General features: G+C 31.6%; 1 pseudogene; it reads left to right on the top strand.

The window, feature by feature from the left end:
* The first annotated feature begins 19 nt into the window (after positions 1-19).
* LOC115974028 lies at positions 20-17,446 on the top strand (annotated as a pseudogene).
* The last annotated feature ends 4,315 nt before the right edge of the window (positions 17,447-21,761 follow it).

Raw genomic sequence — 21,761 nt, 5'->3', positions numbered from 1 at the left:
ATTAAAAATAAATTAGGGTTTGATATTAAAATTCTAAACAACTACAAATCAAATTGTTTGAAATTAAAACAAGTACAAATTAATGAAATGCCCATAGATTATGGAGAGTCCACATATTACAACAAACACAAAACACAACACAAGATCAGAAAAAGAGATTGGTGAAGCTTGAGATACGGGTTTGGGTTTGGTTTAGAACAGAAAAAGAGAGAAGAAAAGCTTGAGTAATGGCATCTGGTCTAGTGTCGAAAAAAGAGGGGCGGGCAAGGAGGCTTCGCCATGGGTGTGGGTCGGCATGGAGATCGGTGAAGCCTCTGTCATGGAGATCGGTGGTGAATCGGTATGGTGGTCCTGGAGATCGATGGTGGTGGGATATGGTTATGGTGGTCTTCATGGGGGCTGGCTTTCATGATGAAGGTGGGTATGGTGGGTTTTGATTTCGGATAGTTAGTCCCAGAGGGGCTGGCTTTAAAAGGTGGAGGAGGTCCAACGGTGGGGAAGGTCTAAAGGTAGGGGAGGTCTGAAGGTAGGGGATCTGAAGCAACAAGATTGGAAGACTAACGAGGTGGATAGCATGACAATCTTGTGGGCAAGATTCACGAAGGCTGGGCTAGCATGGCCTTGGGGCGAGATCGATAATGGCTACCAAGATCGACAGAGGCTGGGCAACAATGGCCTTGGGCGAGATTGACAGTGGCAGGAGATTTCTCTTTGGTGTTTGTGGCTGGTGGTCTTCATGGGGGCTGGCTTTCACGATGAAGGTGGGTATGGTGGGTTCTTTAAAATGCATAGATGTAATTTATAGCCATTAAGCTTGTGATTTGACTTCTGCAAGAGATGCATATTCTGGGTTTGAAAAAATTTTGATCTTGTTCTGGGTTTGAAAAATTTTTGATCTTGTGTTCTGGGTTTGAAAATTTTTGGATTTGAGTCATGTTCTAAGAGATGCCCATTTTGATCTTGTTTTCTTTTGTTCTTGTTTGTTTTTTTTTTTTCTTTTCTTGTTTTGAGAGGAGAGAGACATAAAATGAGAGAGTAAAAAGACTTATTTACCCCTCTTTTTAACAGAGGTGGGTAAGAGAGATTAGACGGAAGTAATCTCATGTGGATAAAGTGTAAAGTTTTAAATCAAGAGTAGGCAAAGTGAAAATAGACCAAACCTCAAGTGGATTTACTGTAATTATCCCTAAATTTTTTTATTGACTTTTAATGACGTAGCACTATGTACTATGTCCAAGATAAAATAAAATATTTAACATGAAATGAAATCTCTTTATTAATAATGCACACGGTTTTATTTGAAATGAAGAGAGCCCATTTTGGTCCAATTCAATCCATTACAATCCATTTTGGTCCCCTTTAGTCTATTCAGTTCAATTTGGTTCAATTTGGTCCAATTTAGTCTATTTTGGTCCACTATGTCCAATTTGATCCACTTTGTTTTTGGCTAGTTTATATTTAGATTCACATTTATGTCACTGGGTTTTACTGGTTTGCTCTCTAATGAATAAATTTTTTCTTCAATTAATAGGCAGTTGTTGATTATGATGACCTAATGAAGATTCCTTACTTGTAAGGATCAAATAGAGAAATTAACAAATGAGGCTATAAATTTAAGGTATATTAAGTTCCTCTGGCATTGGATATTTTCTTTCCTTAACCTGATCTCAAATTTATTACTTCGGCAAAACCCATTGAAACAGAAGGCATGGCTATTGGACCATTGGTTAGAAGACAAATTTCTTTGAATGTCTATATGATGCTAGTAATAAGAGTAACAGTATCAAGTTAATCCAAAACAATAATTTTCAAAATTGAAGGTCTCTTTAAAATGAAAATGCATCTTTGAAAAAATGGCTTTAACATATTGGCTCACATCTAATTGGGACAGATAGCCACCTTAGATATCTCCTAGATTGTAAACAAATTCAGTTGGTAGATCATCATGCAAAGTATCCAATCCATTAAGGCTGCTAGAAGCAGCCTAAGAAGAATTTTTCTTTTTCAAAGATGCCCATGATCCTGGGATGACGAACCATGTTTTTATCATAGATTGACCAACCTGTGAATCCAGACTATCACATGGTCATTATGTATAAATTGGGCTAGTAGGCCATGCCTTTTCTCCTCAAGAAATCAAGGCTCTAGGGCCCAGTTTATCATTTTCATGGCTACATGATGGACTCCCCCAGTCAAAATCCCCATTCAACTAATAAACAAATAAGTTTTTAGTAAAAAATTACATTCAAACGCACCGTAATTGATCATTGACTTTTGCCATTTTTAGAAGATGACTCTGCTGATCCGTTTTCATTAATCTTTCTTATGTACATTGACCACGTTTAAGTTTTGTTTTTTTTTTTTTTTTTTTTGGTTTTTTTTTTTGGAAGGTAGTTACAATATGTTGCCACAGCTTGAACATTTTCCTTCTTAAACCCTAAGTACTTTTTGCATGAGGATATGCTAATTAAGTTACAAGACTCTTAATTAGCATGTAACTATAGTTGACAACTACCTAACTAAAATTCTTTTAAGTGTATTTTAAATTCTCTAATTAAAATTGACCATGCAATTTCATTGGTTAATAATTTAAAAAAAATATTGTTTGTATTATACTATTGATTAATACAAGAATTTTTCTAACCTATATCTTAGGACATACATTAATAAACTATTTTAGAAAATTTTTTTATGAAAAAAAATGAAAAATTACTAACTATTTTGGTAATTTTTTTAATTTTCTATAAAATATTTTCAAAAATAGATGATTAATATATGCCCTAAATATGTACATTTTTATTTTAGAAAAATAAGCACATTCATTAACCAGATCCTTAATACAAGTATGTCAACTATAATTTTAATTTAATTAAAGAATACAATACCCAAAAAAGGGTCACCATGAAAACTGTTAGTCACGATCAAAAAAAAAAAAAAAAAACTGTTAGTCAAACATAGAAACGATAAAATGGTTCACCTTTTCTGACTTATGATGAGTAAGTGAATGTTGGTGGGAACGCATTTACTAATGTTTGTTAGGACATATGTGATTCACTTGTTAGGAACATATGTCACTATTTTATGTAATTGGCTAATCTTTTGACAAAACACACTTTGCTTGTAATTGGATAGATCTAGGATGTGTTTAATACTTCAAGAGACAGTGTTTCAAGATCAAGTGTTAAAGCCATGCAAGTCTGTCCAAGAAACAAGCTAAAGAAGTGTTGTTCATTAAAACTTGACAACTAGCTTGACAGCTAGCTATCTATCGAGCTTAAAGAGCTGTTCAACCCCATAGCTTGACAGTAACTTAACAGATAAGGTATCTGTCGAGGTTTATGAAAAACAAAATTTCAGTTTTGTTTTGACTCTAATCCATGATTATGTGTTTGGGCCTTCTTTTCTCACAACCCTAAACATATAAAAGGATTATTTTAAGGGCCGTCAAATGTGACACAAGTTGCACAAGTGATGAGCAAAGTTTGTTCAAGCAAATTGTAACCAGAGACAGAATTTGTCCTAGTTTATCATTCTTGTGAAGAAGTTGTTGTGTTTGTGTACCGTAGGGTTTTATGACCAAGCATCCTCTTAATTTTTATCGTTGGAATGAACTGAAGAATTTTGCAGCCAACAACTTTCTCTAGTTGGTAATTGAAGTCGCGTTCTAGGATCCGCACAATTGGTTAGTCACGTACTGGGAGCCGTGCATCAAAAGGAGAAATTGTCACTACAGAACAAGTCCAATTGGGTATTGGGGTAAGGGTTCAACTGTAGGTTGTATAATGTACTGGGATTCCTTTACTTGTAACCGCTTATTATGATAATAGTGGAATTTCGGGAGTGGTGATCTGAAAATCATCTGGTAGAGTTTTTGTCATGTTAGTTTTCCCCATTCGTAAACAAATCACCGTGTCAAATTTATTTTCCACTGCATACTTAGTTTATTGGTGATTTGTTTGTGCTACCATGCGTTTGCATGTTAATTAACTTAATTGATTCACTTGGCTAAATTAATTGGTTAATTTATCACAAGGGGTCAATTCGTTTTTGGCCTATCAATGTTGACTGTGGCTTCATGCCTTCATAAAACACCATTCTCTTGCATGGCAATGAAAGCCTGAGCAGGGCTAAACATAGTTATAAAGAATTGTCATGGGGTCTTCCTTTCTTTGCATCATGTTCATGCGTATGCTTTTCTTAGTTTCCCTATCTCGGCTTATTGTTCTCACTCATTCTTCTCCTTCTATACAGTCACTGTGCCATGTTGATGAGAGTTCGGCCTTGTTGTAATTCAAAAATATTTTCAGCAAAAAAGGGTCTGAATCTAGTGATCCATCGGCTTGTCCCAAGGTTGCATCTTGTACTTCCTACATATAGTAATATTTTTGTGTATAAATAAATCATTATATAATACTTTGCCATATTGTTATAGTTATTATTTTTCCTCTGTGTGTGTGTGTGAAATTTATAATGCTTAATGGTCTTTTGGAAATTGTTTGATCAGATTCAAGAAGAAAGAAAATCATAGCAATGGATACTAAACTGTTCAATGCTACAATTTCTGGAAGTGGCATTGGGAGTATCGATTCGAATATTCTTGGGCAGTTGACAGCGAGGGGGGGCTCTATTCTTCATGTGGCAGCAAAATCTGGAAAGGTGGACTTGCACATCATGGAAAAAGTCTTGAATTCAAAACCATCACTCTTGTATATGACAAATTCGAAAGGCAACACTGCATTACATATTGCAGCAAGCTTAGGTCATATTGAAATGACACAGTTTCTAGTAGCTCGTGCAAAACATCAAGATGTTGAAGTGAACATGGAGCTACTAAGGATGGAGAATCATGAGAGGAATACAGCACTACAGGAGGCAATAAAAAATGATCATTGTGAGATTGTGGAGTTACTAATTAGGGAAGACCCAGGGTTGACTTTGTTTACAAATAATGCTGGGGAATCCCCTCTATTCCTGGCTGTGGATCGAGGATTTTACAACATAGCTCGTTGTATACTAAAAGTTGTTCTAGATTGCTCCTATGGAGGAAGGAACAATATGAATGCCTTGCATGCTGCAGTTATTCGTGCACAAAGTAGTAAGTATCTTCAACTCTATACAGAAGCAGAAATAGTTGTTAGACTACAAGCACAATGATTAAATTTATCATTTTCTAATTGCTTATATTTTGGAAGTCATAATCATAATCGACAATTTATCATGATATCAGAGTAACTTTGCAAAGTATGAAATCTTCCATTGATCACTAGAAAAATGGGAATTATTCAAGAGCTTTTCCAAGTGTAGCATCTTGTATTGATCATCAAATCCTAACTATCACGATAGATATATATATATATGAGGTTTAATACTAATCCCCGACTACACAAAAAAATCAATTAATCTCTTGACTTTTTGATAATAAAGAGAAATTATCATGAAATTCTTTAGTTATATGATTCTTAATTAAGTTGTAAGTTCAAATTTTAGATCTTACAACATTCTTGATTAATTATATCATTTTCACCAACCTTTGTTACTGCTTAATAATTTATCCCTTGTAGGCAAGCAGTTTATATCCATTAAGAAAAAGGCTGTGGAGCGCAATTATACCCTCTTCTACATTAATAACTTCCTTCGTGCTGCTTTCAAGCTTCCTCTCACCCAGAAAGAATATGAACGGATGACAGAAGTAGGTAAATACATGCATCTCGCTTCGCAGACATTTTTTCTTAGTTCCCACTTGTTGTGCAATAGTTCCTATAGGATTAAAATTAATTATAATAAATGAAAATAAATCAATAAGTTTTCACTCAAGAAATACAATAATTTACGTGATTAGACAATTTCCCTACATCTTGGATGCCAGTGATAAGAAATTTTTACTAGGAAAATAAAATTATTGTAACAGTGGCACAAAAACTCTCAAGAAACCCAAAACTCAAATACTCCAAAAACTCTATCTTGCAACTAACACTAGTACATGGCAACATAAGAAAATTTCACTTTAATTAATTCTCTAGCCGCATACACACACGCAAAAAAAAAGAAAAAAAAAAAGAAAGAGTTCGTGCGTCTGTGTATATGTTATGTCACTCAATATATATATTTTTATTATATGTGTATTTTGAAAAATCTATCATTGAATTATATTTTCTTCTTATACCATTCATGATTGTAAAATTTCAAGATGATCAGAGATCAATAACTATTTCACCAATAACTTGTTTAAATTTCAAATTTTAATATTTTTAAATTATATATAACATATGAGTTAATGGACCAAATAGTAGTGTACATGTTAAGAAGAATAAGAATTTAGATCCAACCATGGAATTTATAAATTTTTGATTGAGTAAAATTATAAAATTTAATTTGAGCCATGAAATTGAATTTATTTAAAATGGAGATGATCATTTTTATAAAGGAGTAGAGCCTACTTTGGGGTGTCATTTCTTGAAACCCTTATCTAAACATTTTTTTTTTCTCAATGTAAGACTCTATTTTCAAGTGATGATATCCCAAAAATATAGATGCTGAACCTAGCTAAGTATTAACAATACAATTCTCTCTGTTTTTGTAGTGTTTGTGGGTGAGTTGTTAGAAACAAAAATTTGTCCATCTGCAATTCTGGAAGCAGATGACTTTGGATGGATTCCTCTTCATTACGCTGCATACATGGGCAGTGTACAAGTTGTCAAACTATTTTTGGAAAACAATAAATCCACTGCCTACGTGAAGGACAGAGAAGGAAAGTGTGCTATTCATATTGCAGCAAAAGAAGGGCATATTGATGTATTGAGAGTGATCATTTTAGAATGTCCAGATACTTCTGAATTGTTAGACAGCAGAGATAGGACTGCTCTTCATCTCTTGCAGTGGAAAGTGGAAGGAGAAATGTGGTAAAGCTTTTCCTACAGGAATTGGCTTTTCGGGATCTGATAAATGAGCATGATAATGAAGGAAACACTGCTTTTCATTTAGCTGCCATCAAAGGGCATTATGCACTATTAATGATGCTGGCAGATGATAGGAAAGTCAACCGGATGGCTATAAACACAGCAGGGATGACTACCATTGACATTGTTCAATCAGATAAACGACTTATGTCATATGAAAAGGTAAGCCTCTTGATTTTGATATGAAGAGTACAGTAATAGCTGCATTCCCCAATACCTTTCATAGTGAATAAACTGATAAGTGTAGTAATAACTTTTGTTGACATTTTAGTAATTTTTCCAAGATCATAATGAATTTTAAAATGGAGTTTGTTAAAGAAGAACGCAATTTATTAACAAAGTAACTAATATAAAGAACATTAGTTAGTATGTTCCATTACCAGTAAATAAATTAGTGATGACTATCCCTTTGGTCCATAGTTTGAATTGCAGTGAAGATCAGAGGAGAAACTAATTTGTTGACATTATTCTTGTTAACTATCACATCGTGTAGCCATATTGTTGTGTTTCTAATGTAATATATACATTGTAATAAAAAAAAAAAAAAAAAAAAAGCGTGATTACATGCATGTAATGCAACATGTGTTAATATTTGCATATTGTTGAATGAATGTAATAAATGTATGATTATAGCGTGCAGAATTAGGTGCGCAATCATTTCTTTTTAGGAGAGCAAAAGGAAAATTATGTTCCAACATGTTTAGGTTTGCAGTAAGATATATGCAAGACAGGTCCAAAAACATAAAGATATATAAAACAATGTAAAAAAAAAATACATGCATTCATATTTCATTTTATGAATGAAGTCATTGAATTAGGATTAGGTATCTATATATAGATTAGAATCTTCAATTTCAAATCTTCTTTCTTGCAAATAATGCATGATGTCTTAGTGACAGTTTTCTCTAAAATCTTGCAGGATATAATCATATCAAAGTTGAATAGGGACGACTTTCTTCTGAGTTTGGAACAAATGGTTGATAGACAGACAATTTCAGAACCTGCAGAGGTCTTGAGAAATGCAGGCCTTGAACTTGATAGAACACAAGTAGTGAAACAAACAGCAGAAGAAGCTGTGTACTCACGCCTAGATGTTCAGAATATTGCCAACATCAACTTACTGGTAGTCACAATCATCGCAACCGTGACCTTCTCAGCAGCCATCCAAGTGCCTGGTGGATATGACTCAGAGGGAGTGGTAATTTTAAGCAAAAAAGAAGATTTTAGAACCTTTATGATATATGATTCGATGGCTTTTGGTTTCTCAGTCCTCTCAATGTTTATCCACTTCTTGGCTGCATTTTTTACTAAATTTACCAGTATTGCATACCCCATTATGTGTGTATTCATGTCAACTGTACTTTCCCTTCTCTCCACGTTCTTCGCTTTTGTTCAGGGCACACAAGCAGTTTTGGCTGAAAAATCAAGGCTTGCTACTAATGTAAATATTGTGACTAGTGTTTTGCTTTCCTTTTTCATTCCTTTCTTGTATTTTTGTTTGTGCATTTTGACAAAAATAAATAAATAAATAATTATGTTCAACGTTTTGTTGTTACTTTTTTTTTAATATAAGGTAGTGGTGTCTTAGCTTTTAGCTAGATTATTCCACTTCTTGTCTATGAGACATCTTAAAAACTCTATGAACCGATAGTATAATGAATGAAACTTAAGATTTTTGAATTTACGACACGTCTTTCAAGTCCATTAAACCTATCTTCTAAGTGCTTTTTTTTTTTTTTGAAATCACAAGTGTCAGGAAACTTCTTGTCACAAAATTTGTTGTGATATATATATATATATATATATATATATTTATGCCACGCTGATCAATCCATTACCGATATCACGCTATAGGCTTTATATGGTCCATATCTCTCCGACTGTGCAAATTGGGCTAGAAGCCCGTGCCTTTTCTCCTCAAGAAATCAAGGCTCTAGGGCCCATTTTATCATTTTCCTGGCTACAGGATGGACTCCCACAATCAAAATCCCTATTTAACTAATAGACAAATAAGTTTTTAGTGCCCATCCAAAAAAAAAGGTTTTTAGTAAAAAGTTACATTCAAATGCACCGTAATTGATCATTGACTTCTGTCATTGTTGGAAGATGTCTCTGCTGATGCGTTTTCATTAATGTTTCTTATGTACATTGACCATGATTAAGTTAATCTATTTATTTTATTTTATTTTTGAGAGAGTTACAATATGCTGCTACAGCTTGAACATTTTTCTCTCTAAATTTCTAAATACTTTGTGCATGAAAAAGTATCAATTAAGTTATAAGGTTTTTGGTAATAATTAAGCTACAACAAATATATATAAGTATAAGAGCGAATGTATTTTTTCTTTTTTGGGTTATGCACGACTATCCAAATGCTCACAGATAAATCAATAGAGGTTTTTTTATTTTATTTTATTTTTATTTATTTTTTATTTAAAGTAGTACTACAAATATTACAAATTTTACTACTTATTAGTCTTACAAATTGATGTACCACAAATTAATTATTTTTTGGAATATGCCCAGATATCCAAATGTTGTGTGACTTGTGTTAGTAAAACACAGATGGACCAATAGAGATTTTTTTAAGAGCAGTACTGCATGTAAGTTTAACTACATATTGATCTTACAAATTGATGATGTGTCACCAATTTGTACTACCTAAGTTTTAGTTCATTGATTTACTGCAAAGAAATTTAATATCTAAAATGTAGAAAAATTAATTTTCAGATACATTTAACAAGCAAAGACATTTAATAACCATTTATATTTAATATAATAAATATTTCAAACACATTTATTGCGACTTTTGTTAATGAATGCCAAAAATGGAAGGTGGGAAAATTGCACTCTCCAGTGCTTCCACCCTTGAGGTTTACTAAAATTACATTGTCTTTCCCTATAATTCCAATTGAACAAAGACCTTCTTAGCTTTTTTAAAATAAACAACAATCACATTTCTTGCAACTTAGCATTCCTAAATCTTTTGCTCAAAAAAAAAAAAAAAAAAAAATTGTTAAAACCATTAAAGAATATCGTCAAAAACCATATGGCACACTTTTTTTTCCTTGTTTAAATAATTTGAGTATGACATGGAGCTAAGCACAAAATAGCAAAAAGCATTCACATAATTTATCAAATTGCACAATTTTCTTTCTAATTGTATGTTTACAAAAACTAATGAAAGGCAAAGGACGAAGGTAGTTTGGAGGAAATTTCCGAAAAAATGTATCCTTTCATCATTGCAAATTATCAATAAAAAATTGATGACTTTCCCACCATTTTGTCAATTATTTTTTTACCTTAAGAAGAAAATAAAGTAAAACTAAGAAAAGAAGAAGTGGAAAAACATTGCTCACTTTTGAGAACCATGTTGATGCCCTGTGTTAACAAAGAACTCATTAACTCAAAACTTTTCATGTTGTATAATGAGGATTTCACCCTACACCTTCTTTTCTCTCTCAAATAAAAAATCAACTAGCATTTAATTAGGGGCTGCTGATTGCTGCAACAAGTTTTGACGAGGATCTTTCATCTTATGAAAATGGTTTAAGGCATTTAGGTCAGCCATGTTAACGACTCTTAGGTAAAATAGCGACAATGACTCCTTTTAAGACGGAATTTTGCTTAATAATGGACTAGCCTAATACCCAGTGGCCTCTTTTGCTTTCGCCTTCATTTGGTTGGTCTTGAACTAGTTCTAACACCACTATAAAAAGTAAGGAAGCTAGAAACGTGGGGAGGAAAATTATAATTATCTCTGGAACAAAAACCTTAACATGCACATAGTTACTTTATTTTTTATTTTTTATTTTTTATTTTTTTTTGAGAATAACATACTCATAGTTACTTAAAACACTTGAAACCTCTTAATTCTCATTCAAGATTTATTTTATAGAATGCATTAATAGATTGAACCTTCAAAATTAAGATTTTCTGATACTTTGCAAAATGATTGTTTTACCTTTTTGTGAACCATCACAATTAAGATTTTTTGATACATTGCAAAATGATTGTTTTACCCTTATGTGAAATTAAACGGAGGTTACAAAATGGGGTGTTTACAAAAAGAAAAGTTTTTATTTAATAAAAAGAAAGGAAAAAACTAAGCCAATATTGATGTCAATGACACTACCATTCAGTTAGGACACATAATCCATATAATTTTTCCTCATAAAATCATCAATTTTTATTTATTTTGATATGTAAACATTTCACCACCTTAATTTTTATGTGTTCCAATTATGCATCTTCACATTTTGTCCCGAACCTATGTTATATAAGTAGAATCCATCCTTTTGTGCCGTCCAAATGCAATAGTCCCCACCACAATTGGCTTCAAGCTTACTATCTTCTACATACACATCAAAAGCAGCACGGAGGTTTCCATTAAAAAAATAGCAGTAGAAATCTGTGGTCTCAAAATTTGCAGGGTGAAAATGGAATCCCCACTGTCTATTGGGTTGAAGAGTTCTAAGGCCTAAATCGTTATTTGCAGATTTACAATGATAGGTAAGGGGCTTGTTGTCGAGATGGTTGACAATTCGTACATATTTTACTATGTCATGTATTAACTTCAAAGAAGAACTTTGGCCAAAGGTTAAGAGAAGGATAAACACAAAACAATAAAGTTGGGTTTTGATTATTTGATTCATTTTTCTAGTGCTCAAAAAAGATATTTGGTTATACTTGAAATGTATTGCACTTCTTATTTATAACTAGAGATTGTCAGTTGTACATTTACAAAGCATGTTCAAACATTAAATGATTGGTAGACATAATGAATGCACCTTAACTTTACATTAAGGAAATTGCACTGACCTCTCCAAAGGTTTACTGAAATTATACTGACCTCTCCCTTCTTGCAAATTGTACCCAAACCACCATAGCTTTTCAAAAAGAATTTGTGCACTCACCTCCCTATTATGTAAAATCATTAAATCTAATATATATATATATATATATATATATATATATATGTGGGGCCCAAGTAATTTATGGGCCGGGCCCGTTTACCCGTGAAGGGGGCCAGAGGCCCAAGCCAAGGAAAGGCTGTAGCCTAAGCTCGGTGGGATAACCTTGCGATTCAGCCGAGGACAGTTCTGTCCTTGGCAAACCCAACGTCCCACCAAAGTGAGGGGCAGAAAGGGTATAGAACTAAGCTTGAAAGAGCATCTAAAATATCTAGGGAAAGCTGTCCTTACTGCCATTCAATACTCTGCACCTGACAGAGCCGAATTCTTTGGCTTTTACAACCACCCCCAACGACTTTGGGTATGGACTGATGGGACAAGTATCAATTTTGGAAAGTTTAAACCTACACGTGGACGAAGGACAGCAAGCACAGGCTGATATAAAAGGAAAAGTAAGTGATCTATAGAAGGGGCTGGGAAAAATGGCTAAAAACCAGAGCCTCCCAGCCCACCTCCAGGAGAAAGACTCCAGGGGTGAAGATAACTTAACCTTGTATGAACACCATGAAAAACCCACCACCTGGTGACCAAGGCCTAGCCTTTCAAACCCACGCTCTACAAATGACATTGTTTGGGCATTTTCACGTGCGAACCCAACACAGTTAGGTTCGTTACGATTTGTGTCCTTACAATATATATATATTTTGTATATTTTCGCTTTTACCCTTCATTGTCAAATGATATGATTCATGCAATTTCCTCCAAACTATCTTCGGCCTCTACCCATCATTAGCTTTTGTAAACATATAGTTAGAAATAAAATTCTTAACTCAATGAAATATATGAATGCTTCTTGCAATTTTGTGGCTAGCTTCTAATCAGGCTTAAAATCACTAAACAGGAAAAAATAATGCACCATAAAGTTTTTAATGATATTCCTAAGAATAATGTTTTTTTTTTCATGGGAAATCATATACTTATTTGATGGGATATATTGAATTTTGCAATATTGATACATTTTCATATTTTGGTTTGTTATTGAATTTTGATTAAAAAAACTTTCCTTTTGTTTCTAAACCATATGGATTAGAAAATGAGATTTTCATTTGTAAAGGAGGATAAATGCATAAATACAAACAATTTTCTAAATTATATTTAAAATTCCTTTAATTGATTTAACGGTATTAAGTTGCAAGAAATGTGATTGTTGTTTATTTTTAAAGATAGGGGTTTTTCTAAAATTAGAAATATAGGGGACGGCAATTTAATTTTAGTTTAATTGAATTATGGTTTTTGTTCTAGAGATAATTAAACTTGTTGAGGCAATATCAACAACCCCTAATTAAATGCTTCTTGATTTTTGATTTGAAAAAGAAAAAAACGATGGAAGGTGGAATCCTCAATATACAACAGGAAAAGCTTTGTGTTAATGAGTTCTTTGTTTACATAGGGCATCAACATGGGTCTACTCATAGTTATCAAAATGTGAATCTTATCGTAAATCGATTTTTAATTTTTTCATATCGTATATCATATTATATCGTGTATCATAAGATACACAAACACTTAATAAAATTTATAAAAAATTATAAATATACATATATAAAGGATATATTCATTATAAATTTTGAATATATTCAACTAATGACTAATTTTTTTTATCACTTATGTAATAATATTTAACAAACTAACTAAAAAAAAATCAAACTAGCATGTATTTATAACATACACATTCAAATTACTTAAATTCAAAAGTGATAATATATATTTTATATAAAAAAAGTGATAATATATTACAAATGACCTAAAAATAATTATTTATTTTCATCATATTTGTCAAATTGTCTAATCAACCTCATCTAAGTCAATGTTATCATCATGTTTATAATTTTGCAAACTTATTTCTTAATTAAAATTTTCTTCATCGTCATTCGTCATTAATATTACTATCTCTTCTTGTTCTTTTTATTTTAATAATTTTTTAATAATTTTTTTAGCATTCTAGTTTCTTGGACTTATAAAAATAATGATAAAAATAAAAAATTCATATTGCCAATTAATATTTTATTCAAAGTATATAAAACAAATTTGTAAATATTAAACTGAATGGTAAGTGTGTACTATGTAGTCCAATTGTAGGAGAGAGAAGAAAAAAAACTTTTAAATATGTTATTTTAGTAGGCTAAATTAAGTAAACTAATAATTTTGTGTTAAAAACAATTCTAACAAGTTGTTAGATTCAAATAAAAGTACAAATATTAACAAAAAAATCTCATTTTAAAGCATTGGTCTATGTATCGTACGATACATATGATTTTACATGATACGATACGATTTATACGATATGCACACTGTATTGTACGATTTATGAGCACTTATTATACGCCTGAATTGTACGAAACATAACTTTTTACACACGATACTGACAACTATGGGTCTACTTATCTCAAAAGTGAGCAATGTTTTTCCACTTCTTATTTTTGGTTTTACTTTATTTTCTTCTGAAGGTCAAAAATAATTTACAAAATGGTGGAATAGTCATCATCGTTTTATTGATAATTTGCAATGATGAAAGGATACATTTATTATTTTGGAAATTTCCTCCAAACTACCTTTGCTCTCTGCCTTTCATTAGTTTTTGTTTGTCAACATACAATTAGAAAGAAAATTGTGCAACTTGATAAATTATGGGAATGCTTTTTTGCAGTTTTGTGGGTAGCTCCATGTCATATCAAAATACTTTAAAGCAGGAAAAAAGTGTGCCATATGGTTTTTGATGATATTCTTTAGTGGATTTAACAATTTTAAGTTGCAAGAAATGTGATTGTAGTTTATTTTAAAAAACAAGGGAGGCCTTTGTATAATTAAAAATATAGGGACGGATAACGTAATTTTAGTAAACCTCAAAGCTGGACGGTGCAATTTTCCCACCTTCCATTTTTGGCATACATTAACAAAAGTCTCAATAAATGTGTTTGAAATATTTAATGTATTAAATATACATGGCTATTAAATGTCTTTGGTCATTAAATGTATCTGAAAATTAATTTTTCTATATTTTAGATGAGTAATGCTAGAGATACAAACTTTTTTATTGATTTTTTTACAAACTGCTGACGTGATGAGTGGTTATTGGTAAATGATATAGTGATATTAACAGTGGGTCTAAATAAAAACCAATAAAAAGTTGGTCACGTCAACAATTTGTAAAAATGTTGTAAAATAGTTTGTAGTTGTAGTATCACTCATTTTAGATATTAAATTTCTTTGCAATAAATCAATGAACTAAATTTTTTGCAATAAATAAGCTTGTTTAATATTTGCACTAATTACTTTGTCTTACATTAATAAATGTGTATTGTTAATTTTTTAGCATTAAATATACTTGCATATAAAATGTACTCACATTAAAATATAGGCAAAAATTCAATTTATACATGTTAGTTTTGTCCAAAAATTATTTCAATCATTTAATTTTGAAGTTGGTCATTTTAGTCCAATAACTTTTCTCAAAAATAATTTTAGTCCTTTAAGTTTGAAGTTAATCATTTTAGTCTAGTAACTTTACCCAAAAATTATTTAATCTTCTAAACTGATCGTTTTGAGTATTTTTGGGTAAAGTTACCCGACTAAAATGACCACCTTCAAATTTAAAGGACTAAAATGTTTTTTGGGCAAAATTACCATACTAAAATGACCAAATTCAAACTTAAAAAATCAAAACAGTTTTAATTTGGGCAAAGTTAGCGGGTGTAAATTGTGTTTTGTCATTAAAGGGAAATGCTAACGAGTGCCCTTAAGGCATTGGCTAAGAATCTATTTAAAGAAAATTTTTATGGAAAAAGAAGAAAAACAATTAATGTTTTGACAGTTTTTTTCATTTCCCATAAAAATGATGTCAAAACTTTCCTAAAATGAATTCTTAACTAGTGCCCTAAGGGCACTCGTTAGCATTACCCTTAATTAAATATACACGGTAATTAATTTGTCATAGTTTTGTTTTTAAATGTCTTGCAATATACATGTTTGCTTAAAAAAATGATTTGCTATAATTAAATTTTCTTACATTAATAAATATGAGCAATTAATAGTCTAGCATTAAATATTCTTGCTAGTTTTAGCATTCATTAATATAACTTACAATAAACTATTTCTAATTTAGTTATTAAATATTAGAAAATCCTAGAGATACAAATTTTTTTACATAAAAATTTATAAATTGCTGATGTGGTGAGTGATTATTGATAAGTAAAAATTAATGTTAGTGGTGGATTTAGATGAGAACCAGTAAGAAGTTGGTGACAACAATAGTTTGTAAAAATATTGTAAAATAGTTTGTGACTATAACATTACTCTTAAATGTCTATCTTTCCTAAAAAAAAATTAATGTTTATCAATAAATATACTTGGTTAATAAATGGTGCAATGTGTACCTTATGAACAGTGTTATGTCCATAATAGTTTCACACCATTTTGAATCTTAAATTACATTGAAGTAAATGTCAAGTCTTTAACTGCTATCCATAATAAGTGATTGTTATGTTGTGTACAAGTAAATGGTACTCCATTCGTCCCAAAATGTTATCATGTTTAGAAAATTGAACATTTTAAGGTAATATGATTTAATGCATCGTCTAGACCTTAGCTCTAAACAGCTAGAAGGGTCACTTCCTATTCCACCACTTTGCGCTATAATATTTCCAAACAATATATTAAGTGTGTTTGGATTCCAAGTCTGCATTTCCAAGCTGCGTTTTGTTCCTTTTTTTTTTTTTTTTTTTTTTTTTTTGTTTTCACGCGTTTTGGAGTATTGCGGTTACTGTTCAATGAACAATAACCGCAAATGTTGACTTTCTGCAGTGAACAGTGCACACATGCACTGTTCATGGACCCACAGATTTCATTTTTTATCAATTTTTTCATTAAAAATGGGTCCCACAGCATTATTCACACATTTAAAAATTATTTTGCTACAGTGTTTTCAGTTTTCAGTTTTCAGTTTCAGTAAAATAAGTTCTATCCAAACACACCCTAAGTGGAAAAATTTTACAATGGATTTGCAACATGACTTCTATTCAGATGCTTGATTTGTCTAATCACAGCTTAAGTGGTTCACTTTCCCAATGTTTGAACAAGTTTGGTGATTCTTTATTAGTGCTTAATCTACTAAAGAAAAAACTTGAGGGAAGCATTCCACAAACTTGGGCAAAAGGAACCCAATTGCGGTTGATAAATTTTAGTGAAAACAAATTCCAAAACCGGTTACCAACATCATTTGCCAATTTAATGATGCTAGAGGCTATTGATCTTGGTGTCAACCAATTCAATGATTATTTTCCCTATTGGTTTGGAAATTTTCCAAATTTAATGGTTCTCTGTGTAAGGTCGAACAAATTCAATGGCCCAATAGTCATTCCTAATGCTGAGTGTAAGTTTCCCAACTTGCGAGTCCTTGATCTCTCTAATAATAGTTTTTCAGGAAAATTGCCACTAGAAATATTTCAGAATTGGAAGTACAAGAATTTTGAGAATGAAAGCCCTTTAACTTATATTCATGTGAAGACAAATTTTACTTAACCAAAAGGTAGTTGGAATTATCATTTGTCTTATGATTACAATTACTCAATGGAAATTACAAACAAAGGCATGAATATGGTATATCAGAGGGTCCAAGAGCTCTTTAGAGGTATTGGTATGTCAAGCAATAGGTTTGAAGGAGAGATCCTAGAATCAATTGGTGATTTAAAGGTGCTTCATTTGTTCAATGTTTCCAATAACTTCCTTAGTAGTACTACCCTATTTTCATTGGGAAATCTTGAGGGTTGGAATCATTGGACCTTTCTTTAAATAGACTCTCAGGGGAGATCCCACAACAGCTAACACAACTTAATTTCTTACAATATTTCAATGTCTCTTATAATAATCTCACAGGACACATATCAAGTGGGCAATGATTTAATACTTTTCAAACAATTCATTCAAGGGAAATTCAGGATTGTGTGGGAGCCCATTGACAAATAATTGTGATAATTTTGATACTTTGCTGCCTCCAGCCTCAATCTCAGAGAATAGTGAAGATTCAAATTCTCCATTTGAATTTGGTTGGAAAATAGTTGCAATTGGGTATAGATTTGGTACAATTGTTGGAGTGATCATTTAGCATGTTGTGACTGCAAGGAACCCTGATTGGTTAATGAAGTCATTTGGAATGAAGCAACTTGGGAGGAGACATAGAAATTGATTTAATCAATTTGGAGAAGAGTCTTCCGAAGATGTAAATACGTACTTTAATTTCTCTCTCTCACTTTTTTTTATTTTTTATTTTATTTTATTTTATTTTTTTAACTTTTCAACTTTTGGGTATATTTTGTGCTCGGGTTGCATTAAGGCATTTTATGTAAATAGTAATGGTGACACCACCGATTTGTGAATGTGAAGTAACAGCACTAGCTAGCTTGTACTCAAAATTTGACAGTTCTATACATTAAGTTAAAAAAATAAAAAAAATAAAAAATAAAAAATAAAAAGAAGAAATATCAACGTTGAACTAATACTAGGCAAGTTTTTAAGGCTAAAACTGTTTAATAAATATAGTTATTTTCATTCTAAGTAATTTATAGGAGTTTTCTGTATGATTTATGTGTAAGTTCTACCAAAACAAAAGTAAGACTCATCACCATATACACCGAAATTTTATAAAATTTTTTTTGGAGAGCGTATACATTATAGATTGCAATTTCATTCTAAATAATTTGTAAGAGATTTGTAGGTGATTTATGTCTGATTTTTCTATATGGTATATGTTTAATACTCATTTTATAATCTTTATGAATTACAATTAAGAAATTAGTTTCAATTGTAATAATTGTTGTTGTGAATAGGGATGACCCTCAGATTTTTTATTTAATTATCAGAGACTTTACCAGTTAAGCTAAATAGAGCCACTATAGAAATATTTTTTAATTTCATGATATCAAAAATTAGGCTCTAAGTCTTAACACCCTTTCCACTAAACAAATGTTGCTACTACAAATCTACAATTACTTTATGATAAAATAATTATTTTAATGACCCTATTGTCTCTGTTTCAACATTCAAGGAATCCCCGATGCATAATCTGTCAATTTCTACAACCAATGGCTACTAGAGAACTGAATTCCCCACTCCTCACATCAAAACAATTGATGGTATCTTGTATTGTAGTATCCAATTAAATAAAAAATTGCCTGCATTTGCAAATATGGGCATCAAAATAATTAACATACTCAAACTTTTGCAAATTAAATAAGATTATTTCTCAAACTACTTGTAATAACAAACTCAAAATTTTTCTACTAGGGAAAAAGATTTACTAAATAATACTTGCTTTATAAAACTTTCCAAATTTTCTGGATAGAATTATAAGTTATATCATAATAATCATAAAAATGATTAGCAAGACAATTCAAAAGATAAGAGCGACAATTGTATTCATCTTTTGTATACTTATCTATTTTTTCTTGATGGAGACTATATCATCAAAAGATTTTCCAATTAAACAAGATTATTTCTCTTTATTTTCTCCTATAGTATTAGGTAGAAGCATTACTACAATTCTCTTGAGTCTTGACTAGAGCAGTTTAATCATAGGGCCTTTGATTATAGCAATCCAAGTTGTTCCCATAGCTTAGTCCCATAATGTCACAATACTTCTTATAGAAACCGATCCTACTAGCCACCCTATCATCATGACCATGACCACATTCGAGGCCACCATTGATTATGTTGGTTATGACACCATAGCCCGAGACTCAACCAGCTGATTTATCTGCAGGAGATGGTGTCCATTTGCCAATGATGACATTGTGGCTTGATGGCTTGTTGCCCTATGGTGTCATCCAAAACCATATGGCTATCTTAAATGAAATCACTGCGTCTGTGGCTACATTATCTGGATTTTTTTATTAGGTTCTCTCTGATTGCTTTATCCGCTGAAGCATAGTTGTAATTGCTGAAAATTTTAAAAAGATCAACAGTCAATATCAGTGTGAAAAATATAGAAAGTTACCCAAACTATTGTGTTGACAGGCACATGTACAATTATATGGACACCATAGTTATTGTTGACATAGCCCATAATCTAAATATAAGTGAAATTGTGAATTACTATTGTAGTAACATCACATGTGAGGAACTCATACAATCATCAAAGTTTGATAGCAGAATTCAATTTGACTTTCTACTATTAACATCCACAACCCTTGAACTTAGACAATCTTTGACCAATTCAGTTCCTTTTATAATTTTTCTGAAAGCATGTGAATTGATTTAAATATATTTTGAACTAATGTTAAGCAATCGGATATTCCGATAATGTGCTATTTAGTTTTGTTCTATCATATAAGAGTTGGATCCACTGCATTTGACATGGATCAATATTATAGCACATATTAAATATTAGTATAAATCTAAAAGTGTATATGGTATTATGACATTTAGCTATGTTCAGTTAGAAGGCTAGATATGTTGTAAGGGTATATAGAAGAGTGCGAAAATAGCAAAAATTTTAGTTTTTCACCATGTGTATATTTGGTTGGGATGATGGAAAAAGTCGAAGGATGAAAAACTAGTATAAGTTTCTTTGTTTGCTTGAGAAGAAAAATGAAAGTATGGAAAAAAAAATTACTTATATAGATTTACTCTTATACTATATTACATATTACATATTTGCTCAAATCGCCATCCAAGCTATGTCCATTAAAAGGGATCATAAGCTTCTTTGCAAAGCCACACAAAAACATAAGCCAAGAAAACAACCACACACATTGCCACGCACAATTGGAAGTTTTTTTTTTTCCCTAACTTAACCCATGCTAGGGGTTTACTAGACTTCGACTTCCCCAACGTTGCTACACACTTTCGAAAAAAATTTAGAACCAAAACTATTTTTACCACAATTTTAATATAATAGATTGTGAGTAGCTGGAAAAAAAAAGTTAAGTTTATATAAAAGTGATAAATAACTGCTCATAGTCCATTGTAATAAAGTTGTAACAAAAATAGTAGTAATCCTAAAATAATTTTACACATTCATGTGCTTGCAGTATCTCAACGGCATGTTATAGTGCCGCATGTCACCCCCCATAATGCCACATCAGCTGGCACACTAGCCTATCACGTTTGACACGTCATCATCCATACTGGCACCTTTGAACATTGACTTTGACCAACTGTTTCCTACTTGATTTTTCACACTAATCTAAAATTGTCACTTTGTTTTTGCATTTGGACGTCCTAAATGGGCCAAAACGATGTCACTCACCCTATCACAATTGGGCCTTAAGTTTGCATATTTAACTTTATCAAATATCGCACGCTTTGGTGACTCATATTTCATTGGCAATTACAAAGTGCCAGCCAAGAAGCTTGATGAATCTATAAAAGGCAATGCTTAGATCGATCATTTGCGAGGTCAGCCATATTTTAGTTTTTCAAACAATTTAGTTTCGTGCTTTGAGAATGAGTTTTTGCTAGCAAATATCTCTATGCATCTAAGAAGATGTTTGTATTCATCCAAGATGGCTAACCCCAATGAAAAAGTTGCAAGCGTGCATATATGAGATATTTGTTAAATAAAATTTTACTATAAAAATTTTAAAACCCTATTATTATTAATCGACACCACTAATTAATAATCTCAATCTAACCCAACTCATCCAAGAAAAATCCCAATATAATCCAGTAAAAACAAACCCTAATCAATCACATAAACCAATTTATAAATCCTAACGAAAACTCAAAAATCTGAAAAAACAAAAACATATAAAAGATCCTTTTTTTTTTTCCCTGATGAATGACATGCATGCATAACGCCTTATCTCTTTCATATTTTTTGTTGTGGACGAAGAAGATT

Source organism: Quercus lobata, chromosome 2, assembly GCF_001633185.2.
Source record: "Quercus lobata isolate SW786 chromosome 2, ValleyOak3.0 Primary Assembly, whole genome shotgun sequence".
Classification (NCBI taxonomy): Eukaryota; Viridiplantae; Streptophyta; class Magnoliopsida; order Fagales; family Fagaceae; genus Quercus; species Quercus lobata.
This window is presented reverse-complemented; position numbering and strand designations above follow the sequence as displayed.